The 16,768-nt window shown below is 39.5% G+C and overlaps 1 protein-coding gene across 12 annotated transcripts in view; it reads left to right on the top strand.

Moving 5' to 3' along the window:
- The window catches only part of GALK2 (galactokinase 2), a 244,345-nt gene that overhangs the window by 44,095 nt on the left and 183,482 nt on the right, over positions 1–16,768 (top strand). Inside the window, exon 2 of one of the 12 annotated variants that reach the window (XM_009210133.4) lies at positions 10,926–11,069. The exons of the other annotated variants lie outside the window; for them this stretch is intronic. The gene's annotated coding sequence lies outside the window, so the exon portion shown is untranslated. The remainder of the gene's footprint in view (positions 1–10,925; positions 11,070–16,768) is intronic. 12 annotated transcript variants of the gene reach the window in all.

Genomic DNA, 16,768 nt, shown 5'->3' with positions numbered 1-16,768 from the left:
TATGGTCCAGATTTTGCAGGTCTTCTAGATGAATTTATCTTTTCCTTTGTTTATCCTATGAAGTACTTTGAATTTTACTGCCTTTTAGTGGTAAATAACACAGCCTTTCAACATTTTGTTTACTATCATTTTATCAATGTCCATGTATATAATAATTGACATAGTTGTACTTAGACTCCATACCATTTTTATCTTCTTTCATTTAATATATCATAAATATTTCTATGTATCTATTTCCATTTTCTGCGGGCATAACAGAATTCCACAGATGGGGTAATTTATCAACAATGCAAGTTTATTTGGCTCATGATTCTGGAAGCAGAGAAGTTCAAGATCATGGTACTGCCATCTGGCGAGGGCCTTCTTAAGAACTGCGTTATTCTCTTTTCTTTTTATTTTTTCTGAGACGGAGTTTTGCTCTTATTGCCTAGGCTGGTGTGCAATGGTGCAATCTCGGCTCACTGCAACGTCCGCCTCCCGGGTTCAAGTGATTCTCCTGCCTCAGCCTCCCGAGTGGCTGGGATTACAGGCATGTGCCACCATGCCTGGATAATTTTTTGTATTTTTAGTAGAGATGGGGTTTCTCCATGTTGGTCAGGCTGGTCTCGAACTCCCGACCTCAGGTTATTTGCCCGCCTCGGCCTCACAAAGTGCTGGGATTACAGGCATGAGCTACCGTGCCTGGTCTTCTTATTGAGTTATTGTATGGTGGAAGGGTAGGAGGGCATGAGATCATGCAAGATATAGAAAGGATGTGCGCTGAATTTCATCCTTTGATCAGGAACACACTCCTGAGGTCACTAACCCGCTCCGGAGATAGTGGCATCAATCTGTTACTAAGGGGAGAGCTCTCATGATCTAATCACCTCTTAAAGGTCCCACGTCTTAATATTGTCACAATGGCAATTAAATTTCAGTGTGAGTTTTGGAGGAGACATTCAAACCACAGCACTGTGGTTCTGTGTAGTGCTCGTAGTTATTTTAATGACTTCATGATAGCTTACTAAATTAATGTAATTTATTTAACAACTTTCTCTCATTGTAGCTAAAGCTATTTCCAGGTTTTGTTTTTGTTTTTACTATTATAGCAGGTAATTTCATAAAAGGATACCTTAGGTTCATTTTATCATTTTATTATTTCCAATGAGTATTACTTTTTTGGTTTGTTTGTTTTCAAGGATGGAAACTAGATATAGTAGAATAGAGGATGTATTCCCTTTCATAAGATTTAGTAAGTTGCTCATTTTCCACAAAAAGGTACTGAGCTTACAACTACAGACTTGTGAAGGTCCCTGACTTAATGATGGCTCAACTTATGATTTTTTTGACCTTTTTTGTTTTTTTTTTTTGAGATAGAGTTTTGATGTGTCACCCAGGCTGCAGTACAGTGGCTCCATCTTGGCTCACTGCAACCTCTGCCTCCCGGGTTCAAGTGGTTCTCCTGCCTCAGCCTCCCAAGTAGCTGGAATATAGGTGTGCACCACCATACCTTATTAATTTTTGTATTTTTAGTAGAGACGGGATCTTATCATGTTGACCATACTGATCTTGAACTCCTGACCTCAAGCGATCCACCTGCCTTGGCCTCCCAAAGTGCTGAGATTACAGGCGTGAGCCTCCACACCTGGCCTCTTGTGTCTGCTAACTGACCTCTCCCTACCTGCCCTTCCTGTCCTCCCTACATGTTATCCTTCCCAGCCTCTAGTAACCACTATTTTACCTTCTATTTTTATGAGATCAACTCTTTTAGCTTCCATATATGAGTGAGAACATGAGGTATGTGTCTTTCTGTGCCTGACTTATTTCACTTAACGTAATGTCCTCTAAGCTTATCCGTGTTGCTGTGAATAACAGGATTTCACTCTTTTAGGTGGCTGAATAGTATTCCATTGCATACATTCACCACATTTTAAAAATTGATTCATCTGTTAATGGACATTTATGTTGATTCCGTATCTTGACTATTGTGAATAGTGGTGCAATAAACAAGAGAGCCACATATCTCTTTGACATACTGATGTCCTTTCCTTTGAATATATACCTAGTAATGGTATTGCTGGATCATATGGTGGTTCTATTTTTAGTTTTTTGAGGAGCCTTCATACTGTTTTCCATATGGCTATACTATACTATACTTTCCCATCAATAGTGTAGAAGAGTTCTCATTTCTCTGCATTCTCTCTAGCACTTATTATTTTTTGTCTTTTTAATAATAGTCATCCTAACTGAAGTGAGATAATATCTCCTGGTGGTTTTGATTTCCATTTTCCTGATAATTAGTGATGCTGAGCATTTTTCTATGATTGTAAGTCATTTTTATGTCTTTTTTTTGAGACATGTGTATTTAGATCATTTGTCAATTTTTATTTTATTTTATTTATTTTATTTTATTTTATTAATTAATTAATTTATTTTGAGACAGAGTCTCTCTCTGTTGCCCAGGCTGGAGTGCAGTGGCACGATCTGGGCTCACTGCAATCTCCACCTCCTGGGTTCGAGCAATTCTCCTGCCTCAGCCTCCTGAGTAGCTGGGACTACAGGCACGTGCCACCATGCCCAGCTAGTTTTTGTAGTGTTAGTAGAGACGGGGTTTCACTGTGTTGGCCAGGATGTTCTCGAATTCCTGACCTCAGATGATCTGCCCACCTTGGTCTCCCAAAGTGCTGGGATTATAGGCGTGAGCTACCACACCCAGACCATTTGCCAATTTTTAAATTGGAATATTTGTTTTACTACTGTTAAGTTTTTTATATATTCTGGAGGTAAATTCCTTGTTGGAAAAATATTTTATCCCTTTCAATAGGTTGTCTCTTCACTCTATTGGCAGGTTTCCTTTGCTATGCGGAACCTTTTTAGTTTGATATAATTTCATTTGTCTATTTTTGTTTCTTTGTCTGGCTTTTATAGTCTTATTCATAAAATCTTTGCCCAGACCAATGTCTTAAAGTGTTTCCTTTATATTTTCTTCTAGTAGTTTCATAGTTTCAGTTATGATGTTTAAGTCTTTAATCCATTTAAAATTGATTTTTATAAATGGTGAGATATTTGGGCCTATTTTTATTCTTTTGCATATGGATATCTAGTTTTTCCATCATCCATTTATTAAACAGATTGTCCTTTTCCCAATGAATGAAGGTAACTTTGTTGAAAATCAGTTGGCCTTGGCCAGGGTTGGTGGCTCACGCTTGTAATCCCAGCACTTTAGGAAGCCAAGGCGGGTGGATCACTTGAGGTTAGAAGTTTGAGAGCAGCCTGGCCAACATGATGAAACCTCGTCTCTACTAAAAATATAAAAATTAGCTGGGTGTGGTGGCACACACCTGTAATCCCAGCTACGCAGGGGCCTGAGGCATGAGAATCTCTTAAACCTGGGAGGCAGATGCTGCAGTGAGCCGAGATCAAACTGCTGCACTCCAGCAGGATTCTGTCTCAAATGAAATGAAATGAAATGAAATGAAAGAAAAAGAAAGGAAAGGGAAGGGAAGGAAAGGGAAAGGGAAAGGGAAAGGGAAAGGGAAAGGGAAAGGGAAAGGAGGGGAGGGGAGGGAAGGGAAGGGAAGGGAAGGGAAGGGAAGGGAAAGGAAAAAGGAAAGGAAGAAAGAAAGAAAGGAAGAAAGGAAAGGAAAGGAAAGGAAAGGAAAAAAAAAATCAGTTGGCCGTAAATATGTGGATTTAGCTCTGGGTTCTCTATTCTGTTCTATTAGTCTGTATGTCTGTTTTTACGCCAAAACCATAGTATTACTATAGCTTTGTAGTATATTTGAAGTCAGATAGTGTAATGCCTCCAGCTTTTTTTTTTCTTCTTCTTCTTTTTTTTTTCTCAGTATTGCTTTGGTTATTTGGGGTCTTTTGTGGTTCCATACAAATTTTAGAATTTTTTTTCTATTTCTGTGAAGAATGTCATTGGTATCATACTAGGAATTGCATTGCATCTGTAGTAGTACAGTCATTTTAACAATATTAATTCTTCCAGTCCAAGAATGTGGGATGTCTTTCCATTTCTTTGTATCCTCTTCAATTTCTTTCATCCGTGTTTTATTGTTTTCATTGTACAGGTCTTTTATTGCCTTGGTTAAATTTATTCCTAGATATTCATTTTTTTTGTAGCTATTTCAAATGGGATTGCTTGCTTCATTTCTTTTTCAGGTAGTCTGTTATTGGTGTTTAGAAACACTAGTGATTTAAAAAAATTTTTTCAAAGTGCTTTTATTTATTATTATTTAAATTTTATTTTTCCCTTAGTTATTGGGGGTACAGGTGGTATTTGGTTACATGAGTAAGTTCTTTCGTGGTGATTTGTGAGATTTTGGTGTACCTATCACCCAAGCAGCATACACTGCACCACATTTGTAGTCTTCTATCCTGTGCCCCACTCCCACTCTTCCCTGCAAGTCCGCAATGTCCATTTCCTAATTCTTATGTCTTTGCGTCCTCATAGTTTAGCCCCCACATATCAGTGAGAACATGCAATGTTTGGTTTTCCATTTCTGAGTTATTTAACTTAGAATAATAGTCTCCAGTCTCATCCAGGTCACTGCAAATACTGTTAACTGATTCCTTTTTATGGCTGTATAGTATTCCATTGTATATATACCATTTTCTTTTTTTAAAAATTAATTAATTTTTTTATTGTAATTTAAGATCTAGGGTACATGTGCACAATGTGCAGGTTTGTTACATATGTTCACATGTGCCATGTTGGTGTGCTGCACCCATTAACTCGTCATTTACATTCGGTATATCTCCTAATGCTATCCCTCCCCGCTCCCCCAACCCCACGACAAGCCCTGGTGTGTGATGTTCCCCTTCCTGTGTACACATGTTCTCATTGTTCAGTTCCCACCTATGAGTGAGAACATGCGGTGTTTGGTTTTCTGTTCTTGCGATAGTTTGCTGAGAATGATGATTTCCAGCTGCATCCATGTCCCTACAAAGAACATGAACTCATCCTTTTTTATGGCTGCATAGTATTCCGTGGTGTATATGTGCCACATTTTCCTAATCCAGTCTGTCATTGATGGACATTTGGATTGGTTCTAAGTCTTTGCTATTGTGAATAGTGCTGCAATAAACATACATGTGCATGTGTCTTTATAGCAGCATGTTTTATAATCCTTTGGGTATATACCCAGTAATGGGATAGCTGGGTCAAATGGTATTTCTAGTTCAAGATCCTTGAGGAATCGCCACACTGTCTTCCACAATGGTTGAACTAGTTTACGGTCCCACCAACAGTGTAAAAGTGTTCCTATTTCTCCACATCCTCTCCAGCATCTGTTGTTTCTTGACTTTTTAATGATCGCCATTCTAACTTGTGTGAGATGGTATCTCATTGTGGTTTTGATTTGCATTTCTCTAATGTCCAGTGATGATGAGCTAGCCAGTTTTTCCAGCACCATTTATAAAATAGGGAATCCTTTCCCCATTTCTTGTTTTTGTCATGTTTGTCAAAGATCAGATGGTTGTAGATGTGTGGTATTATTTCTGAGAGCTCTGTTCTGTTCTATTGGTCTATATCTCTGTTTTGGTACCAGTACCATGCTGTTTTGGTTACTGTAGCCTTGTAGTATAGTTTGAAGTCAGGTAGTGTGATGCCTCCAGCTTTGTTCTTTTGGCTTAGGATTGTCTTGGCAATGCAGGCTCTTTTTTGGTTCCATATGAACTTTAAAGCAGTTTTTTCCAATTCTGTGAAGAAAGTCTTTGGTAGCTTAATGGGGATGTCATTGAATCTATAGATTACCTTGGGCAGTATGGCCATTTTCATGATATTGATTCTTCTTATCCATGAGCATGGAATGTTCTTCCATTCGTTTGTGTCCTCTTTTATTTCTTTGAGCAGTGGTTTGTAGTTCTCCTTGAAGAGGTCCTTCATATCCCTTGTAAGTTGGATTTCTAGGTATTTTATTCTCTTTGAAGCAATTGTGAATGGGAGTTCATTCATAATTTGGCTCTCTGTTTGTCTGTTATTGGTGTATAGGAGTGCTTGTGATTTTTGCACATTAATATTGTATCTTGAGACTTTGCTAAAGTTGCTTATCAGCTTAAGGAGATTTTGGGCTGAGATGATGGGGTTTTCTAAATATACAATCATGTCATCTGTAAACAGGGACAATTTGACTTCCTCTTTTCCTAATTGAATACCCTTTATTTCTTTCTCCTGCCTGATTGCCCTGGCCAGAGCTTCCAACACTTTGTTGAATAGGAGTGGTGAGAGAGGGCATCCCTGTCTTGTGCCAGTTTTCAAAGGGAATGCTTCCAGTTTTTGCCCATTCAGTATGATATTGGCTGTGGGTTTCTCATAAATAGCTGTTATTTTTTTGAGATATGTCCCAGCAATACCTAATTTATTGAGAGTTTTTAGCATGAAGGGCTGTTGAATTTTGTCAAAGGCCTTTTCTGCATCTATGGAGATAATCATGTGGTTTTTGTCTTTGGTTCTGTTTATATGCTGGATTACCTTTATTGATTTGCATATGCTGAACCAACCTTGCATCCCAGGGATGAAGCCCACTTGATCATGGTGGATAAGCTTTTTGATGTGCTGCTGGATTCGGTTTGCCAGTATTTTATTGAGGATTTTTGCATCGATGTTCATCAGGGGATATTGGTCTAAAATTCTCTTTCTTTGTTGTGTCTCTGCCAGGCTTTGGTATCAGGATGATGTTGGCCTCATAAAATGAGTTAGGGAGGACGCCCTCTTTTTCTATTGATTGGAATAGTTTCAGGAGGAATGGTATCAGCTCCTCCTTTTACCTCGGGTAAAATTCTACTGTGAATCCGTCTGGTCCTGGACTTTTTTTAGTTGGTAGGCTATTAATTATTGCCTCAATTTCAGAGCCTACTATTGGTCTATTCAGGGATTCAACTTCTTCCTGGTTTAGTCTTGGGAGAGTGTATGTGTCCAGGAATTTATCCATTTCTTCTAGGTTTTCTAATTTATTTGCGTAGAGGTGTTTATAGTATTCTCTGATGGTAGTTTGTATTTCTGTGAGGTCAGTGGTGATATCCCCTTTATCATTTTTTATTGCGTCTTTTTGATTCTTCTCTCTTTTCTTCTGTTTAGTCTCGCTAGCAGTCTGTCAATTTTGTTGATCTTTTTGAAAAACCAGCTCCTAGATTCACTGATTTTTTTGAAGGGTTTTTTGTGTGTCTATCTCCTTCAGTTCTGCTCTGATCTCAGTTATTTCTTGTCTTCTGCTAGCTTTTGAACGTGTTTGCTCTTGCTTCTTTAGTTCTTTTAATTGTGATGTTAGGGTGTCAATTTTAGATCTTTCCTGCTTTCTCTTGGGGGCATTTAGTGCTATAAATTTCCCTCTACACACTGCTTTAAATGTGTCCCAGAAATTCTGGTATGTTATATCCTTGTTCTCATTGGTTTCAAAGAACATCTTTATTTCTGCCTTCATTTTGTTATGTACCCAGTAGTCATTCAGGAGCAGGTTGTTCAGTTTCTATGTAGTTAAGTGGTTTTGATTGAGTTTCTTAATCCTGAGTTCTAGTTTGATTGCACTGTGATCTGAGAGACAGTTTGTTATAATTTCTGTTCTTTTACATTTGCCGAGGAATGCTTTACTTTCAACTATGTGGTCAATTTTAGAATAAGTGCGATGTGGTGCTGAGAGGAATGTATATTGTGTTGATTTGGGGTGGAGAGTTCTGTAGATGTCTATTAGGTTGGCTTGGTGCAGAGTTGAGTTCAATTCCTGATATCGCTGTTAACTTTCTGTCTCATTGATCTGTCTAATGTTGACCATGGGGTGTTAAAGTCTCCCATTATTATTGTGTGGGAGTCTAAGTCTCTTTTTAAGTCTCTAAGGACTTGCTTTATGAATCTGGGTGCTCCTGTATTGGGTGCATATATATTTAGGATAGTTAGCTCTTCTTGTTGAATTGATCCCTTTACCATTATGTAATGGCCTTCTTTGTGTCTTTTGATCTTTGTTGGTTTAAAGTCTGTTTTATCAGAGACTAGGATTGCAACCCCTGCCTTTTTTTGTTTTCCATTTGCTTGGTAGATCTTCCTCCATCCCTTTATTTTGAGCCTATGTGTGTCTCTGCATGTGAGATGGGTCTCCTGAGTACAGCAAACTGATGGATCTTGACTCTTTATCCAATTTTCCAGTCTGTGTCTTTTAGTTGGAACATTTAGCCCAATTTCATTTAAGGTTAATATTGTTATGTGTGAACTTGATCCTGTCATTATGATGATAGGTGGTTATTTTGCTCGTTAGTTGATGCAGTTTCTTCCTAGCATTGATGGTCTTTACAATTTGGCATGTTTTTGCAGTGGCTGGTACTGGTTGTTCCTTTCCATGTTTAGTGCTTCCTTCAGGAGCTCTTGTAGGGCAATCCTGGTGGTGGTAAAATCTCTCAGCATTTGCTTGTCTGTAAAGGATTTTATTTCTCCTTCACTTATGAAACTTAGGTTGGCTGGATATGAAATTCTGGGTTGAAAATTCTTTTCTTTAAGAATGTTAAATATTGACCCCCACTCTCTTCTGGCTTGTAGAGTTTCTGCCAAGAGACCCGCTGCTAGTCTGATGGGCTTCCCTTTGTGGGTTACCTGACCTTTCTCTCTGGGTGCCCTTAACATTTTTCCTTCTTTTCAACTTTGGTGAATCTGACAATTATGTGTCTTGGAGTTGCTCTTCTTGAGGAGTATCTTTGTGGCGTTCTCTGTATTTCCTGAATTTGAATGTTGGCCTGCCTTGCTAGGTTGGGGAAGTTCTCCTGGATAATATCCTGCAGAGTGTATTCCAACTTGGTTCCATTCTCCCCATCACTTTCAGGTACCCCAATCAGACGTAGATTTGGTCTTTTCACATAGTCCCATATTTGTTGGAGGCTTTGTTCATTTCTTTTTAGTCTTTTTTCTCTAAACTTCTCTTCTTGTTTCGTTTCAGTCATTTGATCTTCAATCACTGATACCCTTTCTTCCAGTTGGTCAAGTTGGTTACCGAAGCTTGTGCATTTGTCATGTAGTTCTCGTGTCATGGTTTTCAGCTCTATCAGGTCATTTAAAGACTTCTCTACATTGGTTATTCTAGCTAGCCATTTGTATAATCTTTTTTCAAGTTTTTTTAGCTTCTTTGCGATGGTTCAGACTTCCTCCTTTACCTCGGAGAAGTTTGATCGTCTGAAGCCTTCTTCTCTCAACTCGTCAAAGTCATTCTCCATCCAGCTTTGTTCCGTTGCTGGCGAGGAGCTGCATTCCTTTGGAGGGGGAGGGGCTCTCTAATTTTTAGAATTTTCAGCTCTTCTGCACTGCTTTTTCCCCATCTTTGTGGTTTTTATCTACCTTTGGTCTTTGATGATGGTGATGTACAGATGTGGTTTTGGTGTGGATGTCCTTTCTGTTTGTTAGTTTTCCTTCTAACAGTCAGGACCCTCAGCTGCAGGTCTGTTGGAGTTTACTCGAGGTCTACCCCGGAGCCTGTTTGCCTGGGTATCAGCAGCACAGGCTGCAGAAGAGTGAATATTGCTGAACAGCAAATGTTGCCGCCTGATCATTCCTCTGGAAGCTTTGTCTCAGAGGGGTACCGGCCGTGTGAGGTGTGAGGTGTCAGTCTGCCCCTACTGGGGGATGTCCCCCAGTTAGGCTACTCGGGGGTCAGGGACCCACTTGAGCTGGCTGTCCGTCCATTCTCAGATCTCAAACTCTGTGCTGGGAGAACCACTACTCTCTTCAAAGCTGTCAGACAGGGATATTTAAATCTGCAGAAGTTTCTGCTGCCTTTTGTTTGGCTATGCCCTGTCCCCAGAGGTGGAGTCTACAGAGGCAGGCAGGCCTCCTTGAGCTGTGTTGGGCTCCACCCAGTTCGAGCTTCCTGGCTGCCTTGTTTACCTACCCAAGCCACAGCAATGGTAGGTGCCCCTCCCCCAGCCTCGCTCCCGCCTGGCAATTAGATCTTAGACTGCCGTGTTAGCAATGAAGGAGGCCCTGTGTGCGTGGGACCCTCCAAGCCAGGCACGGGATATAATCTCCCGGTATGCCGTTTGCTAAGACCCTTGGTAAAACGCAGTATTAGGGTGGGAGTGACCTGGTTTTCCAGGTGTTGTGTGTCACGGTTTCCCTTGGCTGGGAAAGGGAATTCCCTTACCCCTTGCACTTCCCAGGTGAGGCGATGCCTCGCCCGGCTTTGGCTCTCACTCGGTGGGCTGCACCCACTGTCCTGCACCCACTGTCCAACACGCCCCAGTGAGATGAACCCGGTACCTCAGTTGGAAATGCAGAAATCACCCATCTTCTGTGTCGTTCACGCTGGGAGCTGGAGGCTGGAGGTGTTCCTATTTGGCCATGTTGGAACCGCCCCCTTTGCAACTATTATAAAAGAGATTGAATTCTTCCTTTTTTTTTTTTGAGATGGAGTCTCACTCTGTCGCCCAGGCTGGAGTGCAGTGGCGTGATGTCAGCTCACTGCAAGCTCCACCTCCCGGGTTCATGCCATTCTCCTGCCTCAGCTTCCCAACTAGCTGGGACTACAGGCGCCTGCCACCACGCTCAGCTCATTTTTTTGTATTTTTAGTAGAGACGGGATTTCACCATGTTAGCCAGGATGGTCTTGATTTCCTGACCTCATGATCTGCCCCCCTCCACCTCCCAAAGTGCTAGGATTACAGGCATGAGCCACTGTGCCCAGCCAAAAGGGGTTGAATTCTTGATTTGATTCTCTGTTCACTGTTGGTATACAGAAGAGCTATATTTGTATAGCTTGTTTCTGGAATCTTAATCTTGTATCTGTAATTGTAATCTTGTATCTGGAAACTTTGCTGAATTCTTTTATCAGTTCTAGGAGCTTTCTAAAGGAGTCTATGGGGTTTTCAAAGTAAATGATCATATCGTCAGCAAACAGTGACAGTTTGACTTCCTCTTTACTAATTTGGATGCCGTATATTTCTTTTTCTTGTCTGATTGCTCTGCCTAGGACTTCCAGTACCATGTTGAAAAGGAGTGGTGAGAGTAGGCATCTTAGCCTTGTTGCAGTTCTCAGAGGGAATGCTTTCAACCTTTCCTCATTCAGTATTATGTTGGTTATGGATCTGTCATAGATGGCGTTTATTACATTAAGGTATGTCCCTTTTGTGCCAATTTTGCTGAGAGTTTTAATCATAAAGCTTGCTAGATTTTGTTGAATGCTTTTTCTGCATCTGTTGAGATGATCATGTGATTTTTGTTTTTAATTCTGTTTATGTGGAGTATCACATGTACAGACTTGTGTATGTTAAACCATCCCTGCATCCCTGATATGAAACCCACTTGATCATGGTAGATTAACTTTTTGATATGTTGTTAGATTTGGTTAGGTAGGATTTCGTTAAGGATTTTAGCGTCTATGTTCATCAACGATATCGATCTGTAGTTCTCTTTTTTGGTTATGTCCTTCCCTGGTTTTGATATTAGGGTGATTCTGGCTTCATAGAATGAATTAGGAAAGGTTCCTTCTTTCTCTATCTTGTGGAATAGTGTCAACAGGATTGGTCCCCATTCTTCTTTGAATATCTGATGGAGTTCTGCTGTGAATCTGTCTGGTCCTGTATTTTTTTTGTTGGTATTTTTAAAATTATCATTTCAATCTCACTGCTTGTTATTGATCTGTTCAGGGTATCTAATTCTTCCTGATTTAAGCTAGGAGGGTTGTATTTTTCCAGGAATTTATCCATCTCCTCTAGGTTTTCTAGTTTATTTGCATAAAGGTGTTCATAATAGCCTTGAATGATCTTTTGTATTTCAGTGGTGTCAACTGTAATATCTCCTCTTTTGTTTCTTAGCGGGGTTATTTGGATTTTCTCTCTTCTTTTCTTGGGTTAATCTGGCTAATGGTCTATCAATTTTACCTTTTATTTTGTTTTGTTTTTTGAGATGGAGTCTCGCTATTGTCATCCAGGCTGGAGTGCAGTGGTGTGATCTCAGCTCACTGCAATGTCCGCCACCTGGTTCAAGCTTCTCCTGCCTCAGCCTCCTGAGTAGCTAGGATTACAGGCGCCCACCACCATGCCCAGCTAATTTTTGTACATTTAGTAGAGATGAGGTTTCTCCATGTAGGTCAGGCTGGTCTTGAACTCCCGACCTCAGGTGATCTACCCGCCTGAGACTCCCAAAGTGCTGGGATTATAGGCGAGAGCCACTGCGCTGGCCCAATTTTATCTTTCAAAGAACCACCTTTTTGTTTCATTTACCTTTTGTATTTTTGTTTGTTTCAATTTCATTTAGTTCTGCTCTGATCTTGGTTATTTCCTTTCTTCTGCTGAGTTTGTGTTTGGTTTGGTCTTGTTTCTTTAGTTTGTTGAGATGTGACCTTAGATTGTCTGTGCTCTTTCAGATTTTTTGATGTAGGTGTTTAGGGCTATGAACTTTCTTCTTAGCACTGTCCTAGCTGTATCCCAGAGGTTTTGATAGGTTGTGTCATTATTGTCATTCCATTCAAAGAATTTTTAGATTTCCATCTTGATCTTGTTTTTGACCCAATGCTCATTCAGGAGCAGGTTATTTAATTTCCATGTGTTTGCATGGTTTTGAAGGTTCCTTTTGTAGTTGATTTCCGGTTTTATTTCATTGTAGTCTGAGAGAGTGCTTGATATAATTTCAATTTTCTTAAATTTATTGAGGCATCTTTTGTGGTCTATCACATGATCTATCTTGGAGACAGTTCCATGCCCTGTTGAATAAGATGTGTTTTCTCTAGTTGTTGGATGAAATGTTCTGTATATATGTGTTAAGTCCATTTGTTCCAAGGTATAGTTTAAATCCATTGTTTCTTTGTTGACTTTCTGTCTTGATGACCTGTCTAGTGCTGTCAGTGGAGTATTGAAGTCCCCCACCCTTATTATGTTACTGTCAATCTCATTTCTTAGGTCTGTTGGTAATTGTTTTATAAATTTGGGAGCTCTAGTGTTAGGTGCATATATCTTTAGGATTGTGATATTTTCCTGTTACACAAAGCCTTTTTACCATTGTATAATGTCCCTCTTTGTCTCTTTTAACTGCTCTTGCTTTAAAGTTTGTTTTGTCTGATATAAGACGAGATACCCCTGCTCACTTTGGTGTCCATTTGCATGAAATGCCCTTTTCCACCCCTTTACTTTAAGTTTCTGTGTTAGGTGAGTCTCCTGAAGGCAGCAGACAGTTGGTTGGTTAGTCCTTATCCTTTTTGTGGTTCTCTGTCTTTTAAATGGAGCATTTGGGCCATTTACATTCAATGAAACACTAGCTATTTTTTATACTGATTTTGTATCTTGCGACTTTACTGAATTTATCAGCTGTAAAAGCTTTTTGTGGTCTTTAGGTTTTTCTACATTAGATCATGTTGTGTACAAATAGAGACCATCTGACTTTCTCCTTTCCAATTTGGATGCCCTTTATATTTTTCTCTTGCCTGGTTGCTCTGGCTCAGACTTCCAGTACTATTTTGAATATGAGTGGTGAAATTGGGTATGCTTGTCTTGTTCTAGTGCTTATACAAAAAGCTTTCCATTTTTCCTCATTTGGTATAACGTTAGCTATGGGTTTGTCATATATGGCCTTTATTGTATATTGAGACATGTTCCTTCTGTACCTAATATGTTAAAAGTTTTTATCATGAAGGCATGTTGAATTTTATCAAATGCTTTTTCTGAATTGATTGTAAAGATTATATATTTTTTTCCTTCATTCTGTTGATGTGATATATCGTATTTTTGGATTTGTGTATGTTGAACCCCTTCCTTGCATCTCTAGGATTAATCCCACTTGATCATGGCATATAATCTTTTTATGGGCTCTTGGGTTCATTTTGCCAACATTTTATTGAGGATTTTTGATTATATGTTCAACTGAGATATTGTCCTGTAGTTTCCTTTTTCTGTTGTGTCCTTGTTCAGTTTTGGTATCAGAGTAATGCTGGCCACATAGAATAGTTTCAAAGAATTCCCTGCCCGTCAATTTTTTTGCAAGTCTGAAAAGAAGTGGTGTTAGTTCTTCTTTAAAGATTTGGTAGAATTCATGGGTGAAGCCCTGTGGTCCTGAGCATTTCTTTGTTGGGAGACTTTTTATTATTGCTTCAATCTTGTTACTTGTTATTGGTGTGTTCACGTTTTTTATTTCTACCTGGTTCAATCTTCATAGGTTTTCTGTGTCCAGGAACTTATGCATGTCGTTTAGGTTTTTCAATTTGTTGGCATAATAGTTGTTCACAATAGACTTTAATGATTCTTTGTATTTTGTGTTGTCACTTGTAATGTCTCCTTTTCTGTTTTTTTTTGTTTGTTTGTTTTATTTATTTGTATGTTCTCTTTTTCTCAGTCTAGCTAAAGATTTGCTATTATGTTTACCTTTTCATTTCATTAATTTTTGTCTCAAATTTACTTCTGCTCTGATCTTTATTCTTTCTTTCCTTCTACTAATTTTGGATTTGGATTGTTTTTGCTAGAGGTGTACCATTAGGTTGTTTATATGCAAAATTTCTACTTTTTTTTTAGTGGCTGAGCGTTTATTTTATTTTATTTTATTTTTATTATTATTTTTTGAGACAGAGTTTCGCTCTTATTGCCCAAGCTGGAGCGCAATGGTGCGATCTCAGCTCACTGCAATATCTGCCTCCCAGATTCAAGTGATTCTCCTGCCTCAGCCTCCCAAGTAGCTGGGATTACAGGCACCCGCCACCATGCTTGGCTAATTTTTTGTATTTTTACTAAAGATAGGGTTTCATCATATTGGCCAGACTGGTTGTGAACTCCTGACCTCAGGTGATTCACCCGCCTCGGCCTCCCAGAGAGTTAGGATTACAGGTGTGAACCACCGTGCCTGGCCTATTTTATTTTTTTTTTAACTTTTGAGATGGAGTCTTGCCCTGTTGCCCAGGCTGGAGTGTAGTGGCACAATCTTGGCTCACTGCAACCTGCACCTCCTGGACTCAAGTGATTCTTGTGCCTCAGCCTCCTGAGTAGCTGGGATTACAGGCACATGCCACCATGCCTGGCCAATTTTTGTATTCTTACTAGAGACGGGGTTTCCCAAAGTTAGCTACAGATAAAAAAAAAAAAAAAAAAAAAAAAAAAAAAGGCCTTTTCATTTCTACCACATGGCTGGGCTTCAAGTATTTCAAACTTGTTCACTCTGCTTCCCTTTTAAATAGAAATTCCAGTTTCAGGTCATTTCTTTGCTCAAGAATAAGAGCATAGGTTGTTAGAAGCAGCTATACTACATCTTGAATGCTTTGCTGCTTAGAAATTTTTTTCACCAGATAACCTAAATCATCACTCTCAAGTTCAAAGTTCCATAGGTCCCTAGAGCAGGGGCACAGTGCCTCCAGACTCTTTGCTAAAGCATAACAAAAGTGACCTTTACTCTAGTTCTCAATAAGTTTTGTATTTTCATCTGAGACCTCTTTAGCTGGGACTTCATTGTTCATATTATTATCAGCATTTTGGACACAACCATTCAACCAGTTTCTTGGAAGTTCCAAACTTTTCCTCATCTTCCTGTGTTTTTTTCTGAGCCCTCTGAACTGTTCCAACCTCTGCCACTTTACCTAGTTCCAAAGGTGCTTTCACATTTTCAGTTATCTTTATAGCAATGCCCTACTTCTGATACCAATTTTCTGTATTGGTCTGCTCTTGCACTGCTATAAAGAAGTATCTGAGACTGGATAGTTTATAAAGAAAAGAGGTTTAATTGGCTCAACTTTGCAGGCTGTACAGGAAGCATGGCTGGGAAAGCCTCAGGAAACTTACAAGCATAGTGGAAGGCAAAGGGGAAGGAGGCACACCTTACATGGCTGGAGCAGGAGGATGAGAGGGAGGGAAAGTGCTATACTCTTTTAAACAATCAGATCTTGTGAGAACTCTATCATGAGAGCCACACTCAGGAGACTGGGTTAAGCCATTAGAAACCACCTCCATGATTCAATCGATACCCACCAGGCTTCACTTCCAGCATTTGGTATTACATTTCAACATGAGATTTGGGTGGGGACACAGATCCAAGCCATATCATATGGGTCTAGGCATTGATCCCTTTCTTCTTGGTTTTCTAATTTGTTGGTATATAGTTGCTCATGATAGTCTCTAATAATGCCTTCAGTCTCTGCTATCAGTTATAATATCTTTAAAAAAATTCTCTATTTGAATCTTCTTTATTTTTTTCTTTTTCTTTTTTGTTTGAGACAGAGTCTCACTCTCTTGCCTAGGCTGGAGTGCAGTGGAGCTGTCTCAACTCACTGCAACTTCTGCCTCCTGGGTTCAAGTGATTGTCCTGCCTCAGCCTCCTGAGTAGCTGGGATTACAAGTGCCCACCACCACGCCCAGCTAATTTTTGTATTTTTAGTACAGATGGGGTTTCACCACGTTGGCCAGGCTGGTCTCGAACACCTGGCGTTGAGATCCACCCACCTTGGCCTCCCAAAGTGCTGAGATTACAGGTGTGAGCCTCTGTGCCTGGACTCTTTTTTTCTTAGTGTGGCTAAAGGTTTTTTGATTTAGTTTATGTTTGCAAAACACCAGTTTTTAATTTCATTGATTTTTTTTTGTATTTTTAAATTTCAATTTTACTAATTTTTTGCTCTGATCTGAGTTCTTTCTTTTCCTCTACCAATTGTGCATTTCATTTGCTTTTGTCTTTCTTATTTGTTAAGATGCATCTTTAGGTTGCTTATTTGACATATTTCTACCTTTTTGATATAGGTATTTATTGTTTTAAATGTCCTTTTTTGTACTGCTCTTTCTGTGTTATGGAGATTTTGGTCTATTGTGTTTTCACTCCCACATGTTTCATGAAATTTAAAATTTTCCTCAT

Source organism: Papio anubis, chromosome 7, assembly GCF_008728515.1.
Source record: "Papio anubis isolate 15944 chromosome 7, Panubis1.0, whole genome shotgun sequence".
NCBI lineage: Eukaryota > Metazoa > Chordata > Mammalia > Primates > Cercopithecidae > Papio > Papio anubis.
Note: the sequence above shows the minus strand (reverse complement) of the source record. Positions and strands in the feature narration are given on the sequence as shown.